Source organism: Anomalospiza imberbis, chromosome Z (assembly GCF_031753505.1).
Source record: "Anomalospiza imberbis isolate Cuckoo-Finch-1a 21T00152 chromosome Z, ASM3175350v1, whole genome shotgun sequence".
NCBI lineage: Eukaryota > Metazoa > Chordata > Aves > Passeriformes > Viduidae > Anomalospiza > Anomalospiza imberbis.
The window spans coordinates 33,866,266-33,885,089 of record NC_089721.1 but is presented as its reverse complement, the minus strand read 5'-3'; the positions used below and the strand labels follow the sequence as shown (position 1 = coordinate 33,885,089).

Here is an 18,824-nt window from a genome sequence, read left to right as displayed (position 1 = left end):
GGGGAAGGGGAGGAGGAGAAGGGGAGTAATAGCCTTCAGTTTTTTCCCCATTGAAGAAGTATTATACTACCAGTACAAATGTGCCAACTCCAAGTAGTGAAGATAGTGGATTTCCCTATCTTACACATGAAACTCTTCTACAGAACTAAGAACTTTCAAAGCAGAATCAAGGTGTTTTTCCAGTAGGTAGAAAATATATCTAGGTATACCCATAGAAATCTTCAGAATAATGAAAACAAGCAAAACGGATGATAACCTTTATGCACCAATTGTATAGATACTTAAAAGGTAGATATATAATAAATTAAATTGTTTTAGGCTTTCAGTGTGATTTGGGCTGGAAAAATAAATCACTGATTTTGAAACACTCAATTTATTCCTATCTTGACAGTCTTGGTCCAGCTACATAGATTTATGTCCCAGTTGTATCTATGAATTCTCTCAGAGGAATATAACTAATATCTTTATGGATGTTATAGCATTATTCCTGTTTGAACCAACTCTAAGACATCACAGTTCTGTTGAGACTTTTTTCAGTTTCCAAAGCATAGGAAGGATGTTTCACTTCAAGAACATGATCATTAGCGAAAATGATCTAAAAGATATTCTAAGTATTTTCCTTTTCTTTAAAAATCTATGGGTTGTAATAGAAAAGATTTCAATAGCAATCCTCTTTGTAATGAGTATTTAGGGATCAGATAATCCTATCAATTAAGTCTCTAGATTATTTTAGAATTTGAAAAAACACTCAGGTCCATTTATCAAGTACAGCATCTGCTTGAACTTATCACATGCAACAATTAAACTAGTTGTTTCAATTTTACACAACTGAAGACACTGTTTTGATCTCATTTTCATTTCCCAGCTAGCTGTATTTCCTTTGAAGTTGATGACTGAGCTACAAATACACAGCTGGTCGTTTTTCTTTATTTCCCAATATATGCAGATTAGCTGGAACTAATAGCTGTTGTTCTGGCTAGGCTTCTGGTCTACTGCTGGAAGTTGGGAGATCATGTAGAAATTGGCCAAATGCTCAAGTCACACACCAGAAAATCTTTCAGTGCAAGGAACCCAGCAGAGCAATCACTGTAATCACTACCACTCTATTTTCCTGTCTTCTGTAACTGTAAACCTAATGTAAATGGAAAGTTCAATTATGCTGGCAAGTACAAAGATGTGAAGTGTAAAGATTGGTAACAGGGCATTTGTTTTCTTGCTTTCAAGTTATTTATGCTTTTATTTAAAACTGATGAATATTAACACATAAAAGAATGATATAGAATATATGCATGAATAATGCATGATGTAACATAAGTTAATTTCATTTGCAAATTAATGTTTTTAAACTTCTTCTACTGAGAAAAGTCAAAATATATAATGACTATTATATTTCTTATACTCCTTGTAGTAAACCATTCAGTCAAATATTTTTCACATTGAGAATTGGATGAAATAACTTCTCAAAACTCTCTTGGCAGGTGTCGCCATTCATCCCCATTGACATTGGAAGGCTTCCCATCAGTTTGTATGGAATCAGTTAGAGAAAATAAATTGCTTATCTATTTTATACAGTTTTCACTGGTCTAACTAGAAGCACTCTTCAAACAGATATATTTTTATTGAATAGTTTGTATATCTCAAAAAAATTCAAACATTTTATCCCTTTCTACAGTTTACTTAAACTTTGTATATTGAGTTTTATTCAAAAACACTTGATTTTAGCTTGTATAATAACAGACAAAAGTGATATGTGTGTCTGAGGCAGTGTTATATTTTAAATATGAGCATGTAGGTTCTTGACTTTATACATTAAAACTTATGTGTGAATTGTGTTCTCTTGCCACAATTAATTAATGTTAGAAACTGGGAGCTGGGCACTTATATTTTCATGTGCAGCTTTCAACATCTATCCACTAATAAAGATTGATAAGAAGGAAACAAAATTCCTCTTTTTTTCATCCCAAATCAAATTGTACCTAGCCTCTTATAACAAAAAGTCTTGCAAACAATCACTTTTCTAAGTAAATCCAATGTGCAGCTACAATTTGGGAAAAAATAATACCTACAGAATAGAAAAAAAAAAACAACCTGAACTTTTGCACTTAAGAATCTGACATTGCTGCAATTTGTCAAAGACATGATTTCTGACTAAAAAGGAAATAAATCAAAATTACCAAGGATAAAAATTTGTAATTCATTAAATTTTAAAATTTAAAATCTGTTTATCTACTAGAATAAAATATATATTCAAATTCAAGTCCCATAGTCTCTCAGTGTGGAACTATTTCACTACATGGTGGCTTTAATGTGCTAGAAACTTTTATTCCCTTTGAGATAACAATTAATCAAAAAATGCTTTCATATATAAAAGAAAAGCTGAATAACAATTTTCTGCTAGTAAAACAAAGCTTTTATAAAGGTTGCCCCAGAAAAAGGTATGCAAAATAGTCAGCGTCACATAAGTCTATTAAAACAAAATGAATGCCTGCCTTCTTTGAAGAAGGCTATAGATTCACACTTCTTCATGCCAATAAGTATCTACAGTGAACTGTAAAGCATTTTTGGCTAACATGAGCTAAACTACTGTTCTGGAGTCATTAGAAATCAACTACTTTCACATTTTTGTAGAAGCAGGGGATGTGTTGTGGTAGCACCTGTTGATTCCCCAAAACTCTTTTCTGTCGATTCCCCAAAACTCTTTTCTGTCTAAGAGATATTCATGGGCTGAATAATCCTGATGATCTTGGGGGGTTTTGTGGTTGGTTTTTTTTGGTTTGGTTTTTGTTTGTTTTGGATTTCAGCTCTAATGCACATGAGTTATCCATGAGGTACTTCAGCAGGCACATATTCAGTTTCACCATAAACAATATTGTGAAATAAAGAAAGAAGGACAGACATTTTAATTCCAGATGAGTGATCACTGAAACCATTATGGTGCCTACCAGACTAACCTCAGGTGCTTAGTAGTAATTTCCTTTATAAACCCTTAATGTGTATTGGTTTTATCTCTCTTTTTGACTAGTTTTTACTGACTTGTATTGTTTTCTTAGTTGATATTCTCAGGAAAAGCCTTATTCTGTCTTTAACAAGCATTCACTGTTAAAATCAGTTAACTGTGATCATGTTCAATTCTCTACCTCTGTAGCTTTTCAAGCTCTTTATAACTTCCGCAAGCCGTTGCAATTTTTAGAAGAAACAAATCAGGGAACATGAAACCTCAGATTTGTAAAATTATTGGTAAATATTACTTTTAACGGGGCTTGGTTTACAGTAACTAAAAGCTTAATGTAGCCGTATAAATAACTGATTCATCCTATCTTAATCTTAAGTTCTTTTTGGGTTAGGTTTTTTAATTCTCATTTGCATTTTAATTTATGGTGAAATTCAAACTCACACTAGAATTTTGGAAATTTAATTCCCTGTTGAATTATTCAACTTCTAAAGATACTGTGGTTATTTTAATAGCTTTGCTTGTTACTGTGAACCAAACCCTCTTTCTTTTCTTTTTTAAATATCCCAAAACATCGTTCAAAACAAAATAAAAGAACATTTGGTTTGTTATTGTAGGGGAGTGGAAAAAATCTTCCTGACTAGAATTAGCATTCCTGTAAATAGGTTTTTTAATGCAATACTGCTAGAACCTGTATTGTCTGTACTTGTGCTGCAACATGGACAATATTAGGAGGAGCATTATGCATGGAAGACATACAGTTTTATGCTCTAGAATAACCACAAACTAGCAAGGAATTCTCCATAATTTACTTTTATGAGTTTCAATTTCAAATTAATTTTACAAACTTAATGGTTTGGGAAATTAATATGGGAAACAATAATTTAGGGTTGACCTTTTTTGTGCTACCTGTTATTTGATTGGTTTAGCTAGCAATGTCTTTAATTGAATTTGTCAGCAACAAAAATATGTGTGCTAACAGCTGCTGACTTAAATTTTATAATTATTTTTATTACCTTAGATAAAAATTTAATCAGGCAAAAAAAAAAAAAAGGAGAGTAGAACAAAGTCACCTACAGTAGCACAGAGTAAATGTCTCAATGAAAAACTTTTAATACTCATTGCTTCTTTAGAAATATATTTCTTCATTAGAACAAACTGTGACAAATATTTTTCATTCAGCAAAAAAAATCACAAGTTATATATGAGATGATGTGAGTAAAAAATCATTATGTTATTTCCTTAGCCAAATCTTCATTAATATCATCAGAAAAAACACTTTAAAGTTCAGTCTTGAATTCTACAAATCTTAGCTCTTGCTTACTATTTCAGAAACGTTTCCTGCAAGGTGCTGCACATGGGTATGGGCAATCTGTAGTACCAATAAAGGGTGGGGGAGTGAACAGATTGAGAGCAGCACTACTGAGGAGGACTTGGAGGTTCTGTGTGATGAGAAATGACCTTGCAGCCCATTTCTGGTCTGTATCAAAAGTGGCATGGCAGAAGGTTAAGGGAGGTTATTTGATTCGGTCCCTGTACTCTGCCTTGTTAGACCCCACCGAGAGTGCTGCACTCAGCTATAGAGTCCCTGGCACAAGAAGGACATGGACTTGGTGGAGTGAGTCGAGAAGGAGGCCACAAAGATGATCAGAGGAATGGAGCACTTCTACAAGGACAGGCTGAGAGAACTGAAATCGTTCACCCTGGAAAAGGGACCTTTTCAGGGGACCTCAGCTTTGCAGTTACCTAATTGAAGCCTTCCAGTACCTGAAGGAAATCTACAAGGAAGAGGTAATGAAACTATTTACAACACCATGTAGTCACAGGGCAAGGGTGAATGGCTTCAAAGAGAGTAGGTATAGATTAGATATTAAGGAAAATTCTTTACTGGTGAGGCACTGGAACCCAGACCCAGGAGAAGTTGTGGATGCCCATTTCTGGAAGTGTTCACAGCCAGGTTGGATGGAAACGTGAAAAAACTGGTCTAGTGAAATGCATCCCTGCCCATGGCAGGGAGTTGGAACTAGATGACATTTAGGGTCCCTTCTAACCCAAACCATTCTATGATTCTATGATTCTATGAAATACAGACCTCTTCTTTGTACAATGAATTATAGGAGTAACGTCAATATTTGTTTGTTTTTTTTTAAGAGATATTCTGAAAATGTCTAATTAACATAGGACAAAACAACCAGACAGCTGAATCTGTATATACATTATTTCAAAAATGAAATTGATTTTCAGGTAACTAAGTTCTCACCTCTAAATAATTAAAAAATAATTTGGCATTGATTTTTGAGGAGGGAGTTCTGGGTGTTTGTTTGTTTGCTTATTTTAAAAGTATCTCTTTGTCATTAAGTCATGTTGCAAAGAGAGGAATCATGAAATGTATCACTGTCTTCTAGTCTGAAACAATTTTTGGAGAATAAAACAGCAATTTCCTTCAAATGCACTATTTTTTTCATCCCATCAGACAAACTTTTTCATAGTTTCTTTTTAATGGTGTCTTTCCTAATTTCCTGCCATAGAAGTAAAGGAAATTTTATATGTTATTTCGAAACAAAAAATATTTGAGGAAACATGACATTCACCAAGGGAATTGAATACATTTGAAATTCTCTCTAACTCCAACTCACGTACCAAAATGAATTCAGGATCAGGCCTTCTGATTTTCCTAGGTGTGATTCTTTTTCCTAGGTTGTCATTACTGCAGTTCTTCCCTTTGTAACCTAATGTATTACTTGAATCTGGCTATTGAGACATAAAGGACTTTATAGTATTGGGAAAAATTTATGTTTACTGTATTTGGATAATATGGGACTTATCAGAAGCTTTAAAACAGAGTAAGTACCAGTCAGCCTACTTTCAACAAATCTGCCTCATGGCTCCAGCTAGTTCATATGAATGAATTACTTGAAGTGGTACCCAATGACAAAACTTTTTAAAACAGAACTCTCTATCCAAAGTCATTCTTCTTCTCTCATATTTCTGGAGTTATAAATCTTGTATTCTGTTTGATATATTGCAACAAATTAGGTAAACAAATTTCAACCTATGGGGCTGAAAAAAAAAAGTTCTGTTGTATTCCAGTTTTAGAACTGTCACCATAACTGCTAACCTATTTTATGAGCAATTTCTCCTAATCTGAGAACATCCTATTTCAGTGACATAGAGTTATGTGCTATTACCTATAAAAGAAAAGTTTATGTATAAAAGGCATTTTGGTTTAAGTATACAAAGCTTCTGGATTTGAGTGGGCTTTTTTTGTTTGTTTGGGTTTTTAGGGTTTTTTAAATTTGGTTGGTTGGTTTGGTTTTGCTTTTGGTTTTGCTTGTGCTTTCTTTGTTTGTTTTACATTTTGAGAGAACACCATATCTGACAAGATGCTGTGCTTCTCGTGGACAAAAGAAATTTATGAAAGATTTTAAGAGATGAATTATCACAAAATAACAAATATAGAAAAAGAGTAGAAATCTGATCCTGTAAATAGAAAATGCAAATAATAATCCAAGTAAAAAGTTGATGTCAATGTATTCTTTGCAACCATTCAGAAATTTTAAAAGGTTTTTAGCAAATTAAAAATTAAAAGTCGTATTTTTCTGATATATTGGAATAATGCATCTTGTATTGGAATAACTATAATAAAACATTTTCTATTCTACAGGTATTTTCAAAAATCAGTTTCTACCAGTAATAGTTGTATAATGAAAATGTGCAAACTATAGATTTTAAAAACCTATGCAGGAAGCCAGGTGTTGTGATGGCATAATATCAACCTGATAGGAGCTTGCTTTGTACTATGGCTGTGAATTTCTTGATACAAATCATGTAGTACATCATAGTGACATAATTTAAATCCTTTCTATAAGATAGCATGTTTCTTATCAGAAACATATTTCCATTCACCTGTAAAGATGAAAGCGTGTGAAGACAAACACTTTGAATAAATTACTTTTGCCAAGTACTGATACTATTCTTCCCGCAAAATACATAAAAACAGAAAAATCCACTGTTCATGATTTCTAGTACAACATCAGTATAGTATTGTCAGAGGATTCATATGTAACAGCAACCTGCTTATTTTTAAGCAGTAAAAAAGCATTTTTATACTTCCAAGATGTCATCCATATTACTACAGGAAATCAGGACTACAATAATGAATTCAACAAAATAAACTAAATATTAGTTGTTTATAACATCAAAGCATGTTGAAAGCACAGAGTAAGCAGACAAAGAAAAGTAAAGCATTTTTGCCCTTCTGGAATCTTGAATATCAAGTCAATTGTAAAGATATTATGTCCAGATTTTTCATACAAGACTTCAGAAAAAGGTCAGGCCTGTCATATCTTTTTAACATGTATGCTGTCAACTATTGGGTCACTCAACATTTCTATTCATGTTTACTGAAAGACTAGTGAAAATATGAAGTCATCTTAGATTTGAGTGGTTTATAAAACAGAAAAGTTGAATAAATTTATTATATGTTCACCAACATAAAGAGAGAAGAATACACAGTATTCTGCTTTATAATGTTTCAGAATGACATATATTATACAGAATTGTATTATAATACTTAAAAATCTAAAACAAAGTTTAACATCTTCAGTACACTGTAAGTAGTTTTCCTGCTTTTCTATTTTTGAATGCCTGTACTAAAGTGCTGCCTCAAACAGATAGTTCAAATGTGCATGGAAAACATAGTCTAAATGATAATTCCTCTAAAAAAGTCAATTTTCTCCCAGGATCTTACCAGGAAATAATAAAAAAAGAACATTGGGAAAGTAACTGCACAATCTTGTTCACTAATTCTCAACAGATACAATGCTCTAAAGAATCAAAATAACAACACTGAGCATTATAGATGTAGTGAAAGTGCATTCGAATTCAAAATTGGAAAGATAAATGAAAAAAAATTACTCTGGGTGCCTTGTTTTGAGAAGCTTCATATTGTATTTCATAACTTGCATAAGGTACAACAGAATTTCAGCCTCTGTCTATGGAAAGTTTATCACTGTCCTAGATGACATGAAAATTAATTATTCTTAGTTTTGCAGGTAAAACCTACTCTCTAAAAGATCAACTGTACTAATCTATAGAAAAGAAATGCATTATGAAATACACTTCCAGGAGGTTCCTGGAAAACATCCATGGTAACTTCCTGTAACAGGTAGTGAATGATTCCAAAAGCAGCAGTTTGCTGCTCAACCTCATACTAACAAATAAGAAAGGTCTTGTTGATGATGTGAAGGTTGGGGTCAGACTTGGCTGTAGTAACCATGAGATTGTGCAGTTCAGTACTGAATGAACAGGTATCAGGACAGTGAGTAAGATTACAGCCATCAACTTCAGGAGAACTAACTTTAGCCTCTTTGGGGATCTTCCTGGAAGAGTCCCAGAGGAACAGGCCCTGCAAGGAAGAGGGCTCCAAGAGAGCTGGTCAGTTTTCAAGGATCAGTTCCTCCAGGCTCAAGAGTGATGCATGCCAAAGAGAAAGAAATCAGGTGAAGAGGGCAAGAAACTTCCTTGGATGAATAAAAGACTCCTGTCATTATTCAAGAGTAAACAGGAAATACACAGCAGATGAAAGTGAGGTTAGATCACTTGGAGTGAATATAGAGAGGTGATCAAAGTAGAAATGAGACTAGAAAGGCCAAGGTACATCTAGAATTAAATATGGCCAAGAATGTAAAGGATAACAAAAAAGGATTTTCAAATACATCAGTTACAAAAGAAAAGTAAAAGAGCATATAGACCCATTGGTAAATAGAAAGGAGACCCTGGTAACAGGATGTAAAGAAGGCAGAGTTATGGAATGCCATCTTTGCATCAGTCTATACTGACGAGACCAGCCCCCAGGAATATCTGACCCAGAAGATCAGGGTAAATGAATGTTGGATAGAAAACTTCCTCTTGGTCACAGAGGATTGAGTTAGAGTCAGGAAAACATGATATCCACAATTCCATGGGCCCTGATGGGATGAATCCACAAGTGCTGACAGAGCTGTTGGACATCCTAGACACGATGCTCGTGACCATCTTTAAAAGGTCATCAAAATCAGGAGAGGTACCTGAGGACTGGAATACAGCAGATGTCACCCTGGTTTTCCAATAGGGCATGAAGGAGGAGCCAGGGAACTACTGCCCAGACAGCCTCACCTCAATCACAGGACAGGTGAGGGAGTGCGTGCCTCATTCTGGAGCCTGTGACTACCATATGGAAGGCAAGAAGCTTGCGGTGTTTCTGCTCGTTGCGACCTCAAGCAGCAAAAGCGCCGGCTAGCGGTTCTTTGTGAGGTCATCGCTGCTACGTTACAGGTACTCCGGGGTTGTGCAGTATCCCAGCGTGGGTTAGCAGCTTTGGTGGCCAGACGCTGAGAGGAAGCAAAGGGAAGAGAGAAGGACACTTTGTCCGAGAAATGGAGAACTTGTATTCCCCCTTGTGTGGTCTGAGAGAGTGGCTCTCAGCTCGTTGTAAGGCAAAATGGCAACAAACAAAAGATTGCATCAGATTAAATAGGGGGTGGGCGGACAGGGTGGAAACCTGTCTTGACTTGTGGGGTTAAACCAAGGTAGGGCTTCACAGCCAACGGTGATATAGCAGAGGTGGGTACAGCATTCTGGGACAAATAGGAATACAAGGATGGGGTGATTGACACAGAACTTTCATGGAGAGGCAAGGAGTGGTTACAAGGTTGACACCCCAACAGGGAGTGACAACCCCTGATTGACAGAACCATGTAAGGAGAAACCCTGGGAGGAGTGAGATGACTGATAGGTCTGCTCTAGTGGTAAACACCCTGGATCAAACCATTGTGAGGGAAAATAGGGGTACAAGGAACATGTCTAACTGACATTAATAAAGTCCCTGACTAAACCAACCCAACCCACAACAAAGCTGATCAGGGGTCAGCATGGATTCACTAAAGACAACTCATGTTTGAACAACCTCATTGCCTTTCATAATGAAACAAGTAACCAGATGACAGAGCAGTGGATATTGTCTACCTTGACTTCAGCAAGGCTTTTGACACTGTCTCTCACAACATCCTCACAAGCAAACTCAGGAATTGTGGATTAGACAAGTGGACAGGGAAGTGATTAAAAACCAGCTGAATGGGAAATCCCAAGGAGTTGTAATCAGTAGTGTAGGGTCTGGCTGGAGGCCTGTCACTAGTGGTGTCCCCAAGGTTCAATACCAATCCAGTATTGTTTAACTTGTTCATCAGTAACTTGGATGCAAGTTATTGATGCAGGGGGCAGATGCCTCCTCAGCAAGTTCACTGATGACACAGAGCTGGGAGCTGTGGCGGACACCCCAGAGGGCTGTTCTGCCCTTCAGAAGGGCATTGACAGGGGGGAAAGATGGGCAGAGAAGAAATTTCTGAAACTCAGCAAAGGTGAATGCAGGGTTCTACACCTGGGGAAGAATAACCCTGGGCACCACAACAGGCTGGAAGCTGATCTACTGGGAAGGAGCTCTGCAGACAAGGACCTGGAGGTCCTGGTGGACAACAAGCTGTTCACGAGCCAGCAGTGTGTCCTGGTGGCCAAGAAGGCCAGTGGTGTCCTGGGTTGCATTAGGAAGAGCACTGACAGCTGGTTGAGGAAAATGATCCTGCCCCTCTACTCAGCCTGGTGAGGCACATCTGGAGTGCTGTGTCCAGTTCTGGGCTCCTCAGGACAAGGGAGACATAAGAAATCCTGGAGAGGGTCCAGTGGATGATAAAGGGACTGGAGCATCTCTCTTACAAGGAAAGGCTGAGAGAGTTGGGCCTCTTCAGTCTCAAAGGACAACCTAGAGGGGACCTTGTCAATGTCTTTAAGTATCTGATAGGAGGGTGATAAGACGATGGATCCAGGCTCTGCTCAGTGGTGCCAAGCAGTAAGACAAGAGACAATGAGCAGAAAATCATGCACAGGAAATTCCACCTAAATATGAGGAAGAACTGCTTCACTGTGTGGTGACAATGCATTGAAAGAGATTGCCCAGAGAGACTGTGAAGACTCTCTCACCGGGAATATCGAAGAGCCATCTGTATACAATCCTGTGCAAGTTGCTCTATAATGTCCCTGCTTGAGCAGGGAGGTTGGTTCAAATACCCAACTGTGGTCCTTTCCTCTCTTACCCATTCTGTGATTCTGTGATTATCAAATACAAGAAAATTCATAAAAATCAACTTGATTTAGAAGGATGCTGATTTTACACATAATTGCATTTAATCACTACTACTTTCAGACAATAAAAACTTTTTTTAATGTAAGAATTCTAATGTTATATACATTTGAAAATTAAAACCAGAACAATAACAAGAAAAAACCATTCCAACTTGTTAAGCAAGAGGATTTTAACAAGGATTTTGTGGGGTTTTGTGGGGGTTTTTTTGTATTTTTTTGTTTGTTTTTTTGTTTGTTTGTTTTTTTAATTCTAAACTATATTGATCTTTGCCAAGAATACATGGATGGAAAATAGGCTCTTTTGCTATGAAGTTTTAGCCAATTCCACAAAAAACATTTCAGACAAAAAGGTGTTCCTATGAATTATTAATTAATCTTTAGGTATACAGAACCCTAACTAGGCAATAAAATCTCTCAAAACTGTACAGGATCTTAAAATGCCTTTTGTGAAAAAATCAATACTTTTTCTTTAAATAATCCTAACATATAGGAAAATTGGTGAATATATTAACTAATTTTTGAACTCAGGATTATACCATATATATACAATATTTATAATAGATGATTGAAATATATGTATATCATACGTGTATCAGGTTGCACTACAAATGTTCTTTAAAAAGTTCTGTATCTCAATAAACTGACTTATGATAAAAGACCAAATATGCTAAAAATAGACCATATAACCTGTACTGCAAGATCCTGTACTACCTGGTTGTGAAAAGTAAAACTATAGTTGCAAAGAAGCAACATTCTTTTTTTTATTTAGATTATACTATTACAACCTTTCTTTTCTAACTCTAGATTGCCTTTTGTGACTCATCTCTGGTTAGCACACAGATACTGAGAAATATTGACTTGTATTGTCTATTTCCTTGTACTATTATTTGCTGTATTTTGCATATTTGGGAGTACCAAAATACTATTGTTTTCTTGGAAAGGAAAATACAGATTAAAAATGTTTTTCCTTTCATTTTATTGAAAATCATCTGTAATAGAATAATATCAAGAAAGAATCGAATACTTTCAATAGAAGCCTGACTAGTTCATGAAGATTTTGTTTATCCCAGTTTCTATCCACACAATGAAAGAACTCTGGAAGAACTAAATTACTTGAAGTACGTACAATTTTGCGGACAAAAATATTTTCACTGGTAATGTATCTGTACTGTATTGATTTTTTTTGCAATTCTATTAGGTTGCTTTCTTAATCACTATTCCTTCATTAGAAATGACACCTTGCCTTATGTTATCAGTTTCAGTAAAATTATATTTATGAACAATATAGATTTTTATCAAAAAAGGAGGTTCTTTTTTCATAATTTTAAGGTTGGTTAAGTGGTTAAGTGAATTTTGTGCTGATGGTTAAGTAGCTAAATGAACCAGAATTTTTTAGCCATAGCTACAGTATTACCTGAGTGTGGGAGTGTTCACTTTTTTCCGGGACCCCTCATCCGTGTTTAGCCACAAGACTCCAAACTGCTTATTGACTTAAGGAGCAGATGACTCTGTTGTCTGTTGTGATTGTGGGATGCAAACTATTGTCAAAATGCACAACTTTTTGTAATGTAATTCATTATCCTCAGTATTTGAACTCTTTCTATCATCACATTTCAGCTAGCCAAATAACTAAACTAAAAGTATGTTGAAACTGAACAAATCTAAATTGGCTTCAATAATATGGGCTAGAGATTAAAGCTTGAATATACTTATTCTAGCTTGCCAAGCTATTGAACTGATAGTATTAAGAACTTTAATACTCATATATTATTATTACTAATATGAATTCCATCATAAAAGGCTTAAAAAACAATTGCCTCCTTTAAGACCCTGATCAAAAACCAGTAATAGTCCACATCTTATATGCCTGTATCTAGAATTTTCATCTTTTTAATCAATTACAACAAATTTGTTCTAAATTACGAAGATGTATTGTCTCCTCTTGCATGTATCTTAATTATCATAAAAGTGCCACAGACATATCTCTGTTCATCCAAGTTTAAATATGGAATCTGAGACACAATGAAGTCTGAGGGACATGCTTTGTATTTCTGCATTATCAAAATTTCACCCTTAAGGGGAATATTATGTTGACATTTTCAGGGCTGAAACTGTGCTCACCAAGCAGAAAAAAAAAAAAAATCACTGAGTTTCTGTTTAAGATAAATCAATACATAGAAGAAGCAACCTCTATTCAATTTGCTAATGAAGTTTTGCTAAAGTACTTCCTGTAAGAGATAGTTTGCACAATTTGGATTTTTTTCCATAACAGCTGAAATGAAAATGAATGGAAGTTAAAAAATTGTATATTATTGTATACCTATGCCACAAATACAGAATTCTTAAACTAACAAAAATATTAAACCACTGAGACTTTGCCGTAAATTTGGCAGGGTTTTTTTTTTCCCATTTTTAATTTCCCACTGTTTTCCCCTTGCTATTAATTCCTTTAAGGAAATGTCTTACATTTGATGAATTGACATGATTTTAGGAAGTTTTATTTATTCCAGATTTACAGTCTTGAAGGAGTGAGAATCTAGCCAGAGACAATCAAGAATTCTTTAACTGTGAAATATAAATATTAATAAATAGTTTACTGTCGGACCCCAGAATGTCCCTTGGACACTCTTGGATGTTCTGGGCCTAGGTCAGAAGTATTTGAGGCCCTGGAATGCAGCCACAGACTCCTGTGGCTTTGAACCTGATCCATGGAACAATTTACCAACCTTGCAGGAAGAACAAGAAATCACAAAAGTTTAGATATTATAGTAGAAGTAGTCACAAAGTGAGAGGAAGAATTTTTGAGTGCTGTACAGGGCGGTTTTAGGCCTTGTACAGAGGGGTCTGAGTTTTGTACATGGGGGTCAGAAGTTCTAAGATGGAGGGACTTGGGTGTGCCCTGTCCTCTTTCCTTCTTCTTCCTAACCTCCATGTTCTTGGTGATGTTGGCACTCACAGATTGGTTTACAGTAGAAAGTCACTGTTCAATATAGGTGATGGGCATTGGGGAAAAACTGTAAACATCTAATACGTAATATATGATATAAAAGAGGGCACCAGCCCCCTGGGCGTTGGAGTGTGCCCTTGCCCGACTGCTGAACGGACCAGAGCAGCTCAGGGAGAAATCTTTTAGATAACATACAATAAACTACCTTGAGACCGGACGGCTGAAGACTACTGAGTCTTTCTTTGGAGACACGGGTTGGAGGAGAGACTTTTCCACCTTTTCGGCTCACCCCAACCAGGGGTGAGTTCCTACAACTGGCCTCCCCAGGTGGGCGGTGGCGAGAAGCCAATTAGCCGGATGACCTCCACCTTTCCGGGCCACCCCAACCAGGGCGTGAGGCCTGAAAACACAACAACGTTCCTACAACTGGCGTTCCTGGCGGGCTGTGAAAAGAAGTTAATTTATCAGGCACCTCTAACCTCCACCCGGGAAAAAGGCACTCAGAAGGCTCCGGACAGAGAGGGAGCGGAGAGCTCAAGACAAAACACCCTGACATTCACCAAGACAAATCATCTCGTGAGCAGGCCGGAGAGGAGGAAAACCAGAAGTGTGCACCTGGAATTTCTCGCCTGTGATCTGCTGGACGGTGACCAGGAACATCTCCGGACTGACCTCGTGCTGACTCAGCTTTTTGTGAGAACAGTTTGAATTAAGAACATGGAGGGGGGCATACTCTCAGGAACAGGTCCAAATCTTTTCAGCCCTACAGGGGGTGGTATCCATACATCCTGTAGAGATGGCTCCAAAAGAGCTGAGAGCACTGCTCTCGTGGGTGCGGTGTAATTATCCGCACACAGAGACAAACCTCTTGTTTGAACAAACTTTCTGGGAACACATCAACAGACATTTATACCATTTGGCCAGCAAAAGAAATAAGATCGCCACGAAACTTTTACCACCAGCAAGAATAATGTTGGAATCAGTTTCGCAACGCGGCAAAGGATCTGTCATTTTACAGCAGACAGCTCAAACTCCTGGAGGAGCACCGTGGGGAGAACTACCCAGCAAGCAGCATGGGGCAGCTCTCTTCACCACAGACCCAGGGGAAGCAGGATTGCATCCTGGGGAAAAACAAGGGGAAAATTTTCCATCATACCCGGGGTCTCCGGGTTCCCACAGTTCCTCAAATTCCCCTGAGCCCCCAGAATCTCTAGGGTCCTCCGACATAAAATCCCCTCAGTCGAACATAGATCAGCCAAGAACCACACTTACAGCGGGACAGGCTGAAACGGCAGCGGCGGGGGAGGATGCAGGGAGTGCAGAGCCCAGGGAGGAGGGGGAGCAGCCTCTCGCAGCAGCAGCGGCGGGCAGCTTACAGCAGCCTGCGGCGCCGGCGGGAGCGGGGGGGGCCGTGAGGGCGAGGGGAACCGCGGAGGAGATGGGGAGCACGAACGCGGCGGTTGTACGTCCTGAGGGGACCGTGACGCGCGCCATGGCGAGCGCCCACGCAGCCGCAAAGGCGGCCGCGCGGCAGGCACAGGGGGAGGGCTCCCAGATCGCGGCGGCGGCGCGGGCCAGGCAGCCGACCGAGACAGAGCGGAGAACGGCAGCAAACGCTCGTCTCTCGGTGCTGGCAACGCGCATGCGCGCGACGGCGACGCGAAACCCAGAGACCAGGGCGGGGATGGGCACTTCGCGTGTTGCAGACACGGTGTGGACACAAACGGGGCAGAGACTACGTGCTCACGTTGTGGGCACGGGCACACAGTCAGGAAAGGCTTGTCCCTATGAGGGGCAGAGCGGGGCGGAAACATCAGAGCCGGAGTGGGATCAGGAAGGTGGCGACGTCAGATTCGGGGAGGACAGGGACACTTCCAAAACCGCGGCTGTGCCGGGGCCAGTAGGCGGGAGGCGCAGTCAGGAGCGGGGCGGGAGCGTCCACACCCCCACAAAAGCCCACATACTGGTGCGTGAGATTGCAGAAATAAATTAGATTTGCATTTATTAGGTTTTACTTTAAGAATGTGAATTTGTTTTAAGAAAGTGTTTATTAATTTGGGTAAAATACATTATTACATCTGAACTACTTGTATTTTTACAGTAGGAAACACCAACAAAGGGGGATAATTTTATTACTTCCAATAAAAATAATTTGTATTTTGGATAATAAAATGAGATAAGAGGATGACCAAACAGCATGTTTTAGATCACACTGTAATCTGTAGCACATTTTCAAAGGCAAGGAAAAAAATCATTGAAAAGGAAACTTAGTATCAAACTGGAATTTAATTGTTGGTATTCACTCCAATAAATAGACGCTGCTTCTGTGACATCATTTCTTTTAGATTACAGTGTAGTTAGTGACATTATATTTTAATGATATCACAAAGAAAAAGGCACTTAGAGGACTGATAAGAACAATTATCTGCCTGGTTTAAAAGTCACAGACTATGGGTGAACTTCATACATTAAAATCAGAAATAATTTTTCTTGTTTACTTTGTAATTTCTCCATATATCAACAATAAGAGAGCAGAGAATTAAAATCTATGCTGCATCAGTAGTCCTACCTTTGCAATTGATGTACAAAATGTAATGACCATTTGTATGTTTGTAGAATATGAAATAACATACAACTGTATTTTTCTTAGGATCTAGAGTTTCAGCAGGTTTTCTTGTAGTTATTAAATTCTGGAACATGAATAATTTTCATATACCAAATATATATAACTGGAGTTAAAAAACTGTTCTTGTACATGGTATCTAGCTTAGCAAAACGCACACAGTGTTTCATTAAAAAAATGAAGATTTTTTTTCTAGCACTCAAGCTCCAACAGGAGCACAAACGTTGACTGAAAGAAAAAGAATGAGCATGGTAAAGGCTGAGAGACATGAGACACAATTGTCTAAAACATAACTCACAGTCATTGGGCCCTTCTTTATTCAAAACATTTTTAACACCTAGAAATAAGTAACCATTTTGTCTGTTGTCTCTACTCAGTATTTAAATAGAAAAATTAAAAATAATCCTATTTCAGATTAAAATTCTCAGTTAGGGAGTATTATATTGAGTTAATAGAGTGTTACTATCAACAGAATATATAAGAGCAACAGAAGCTATGATATAATTTACTAGAGCAGGAACATAGGTTGCAGTGACCTCTTAAATCTACAAGCCCTCTTTGCAGTCAGAAAAAGCCTTTAGAGTTTTGTCATAATCATATGGGTGTGGATATGGAATATTCTGGAAGGAGTCTGACAAGTAGTTGATAAATAGATTACTAAAATTTGGAAATCTGACAATATCTGACATTCCTGAGTAACTTGTGCTCTACTAAACTAATTACAATAATCCTCCAGATTTCCAGGTGTGTAGGAACCTACAATTTCTGGAAAATAGGATTGAGCATGTAGGATTCAATTGCTCTGTTTATATGATATACAGTTGATCTGTAAATGTGAAATAATCTGACGCTTCTGTGATTCAGACTTCTTACATATGAAATTGATCACAGATTTACAGTTTTGGAAATTTGCCAAGAGAGCCTGGAAGGGAAGTTTGTCAGCTAGACATTGAAGGACATTGTTATAGAAGTTAAATCTGATATGACAATTCAACTGATCAAAGCAATAGATCTACACCAACTTACCGCCTCACCAGAATGTCCTCATAGCACAGTTAACGACTGGAGGATTAAAAGTGTAAGACTCTTCAAGATTTCCCTGAAACAGAAAATCAAACATGTTTTATTTGCTTTTCTACAGCAACACCAATAAATTCTGAAGTGTTCAAGAGACAAAAAAATTAAATACACTGATGATAAATAAATTCTGCAAACAGTAATAAATGAAAAGCAGCAATAGAAAGTGGAATTTCTCGAGTAACTGTGATGTGAAAGAATATAAATCATACTCATACACAATTAATTGTATTGAAATTATCTGTACTTGATTGAAGTGGTTATGAAACAATTGTGTTCCAAACACATTGTCTTAGTCATAAACACTTTCTTTCTTTGTCATTGCGCTAGACCAGCCCTTTCTCAATGTAGTGTTTTGTGCAAAAATACTGTTCCATAATTGAACTTATGCTATTAGCTCTTTAAATACTCCAAACATATCACCAAAACCTGCAGTACTTGCACCAACAGTATGTCATTTGGTAAATTACCTGAGGCATATGGAAACAGAACTGTAGTCTTTTCAATAGTAAAGTTATCTTTTCGCAAATCTGTGACAACCTTTACCATATAGATATCCATTCAACGCACGCATTTAGCTCTTGCTCACTAGCAGTCAAACTTAAGAGGTGAGCCTGTGAAAACCTCATGATGTTCAACAAGGCCAAATGCAAGGTCCTGCATCCTGACTAGGGAAACCCAACCATAAGTACAGGCTGGGTGGAGAATAGATTGTGAGGAGAAGAATTTAGGGGCATTGGTTGATAAGAAGGAAAACACAACACAATAATGTGCACTTGCACTTCACAAAGCCAACTTCAGCCTGGACAACATCAAAAGTGGTGTTCCCAGCAGGTCAGTGGAGGTGATTGTCTCCCTCTATTCTGCTCTTTTGAGACTCCACCTGGAGTGCTGCATCTGAGGCTGGGGCGCCCAGCAAAAGAAAGCTATGGACCTGTTGGAACAAGTCCTGAAGAGAGACACTGAATTGACCACAGGACTGGACAATCTCTTCCACAAAGATGGGCTAGAAGAGTTGGGGTTGCTCAGTCCAGAGAAAAAAAGACTTTGGG

General features: G+C 37.7%; 1 protein-coding gene across 1 annotated transcript in view; it reads right to left on the bottom strand.

Moving 5' to 3' along the window:
- PTPRD (protein tyrosine phosphatase receptor type D) overlaps positions 1–18,824 on the bottom strand; it is a 1,172,008-nt gene that overhangs the window by 909,441 nt on the left and 243,743 nt on the right. Inside the window, exon 3 of the mRNA XM_068176134.1 lies at positions 17,722–17,794. The gene's annotated coding sequence lies outside the window, so the exon portion shown is untranslated. The remainder of the gene's footprint in view (positions 1–17,721; positions 17,795–18,824) is intronic.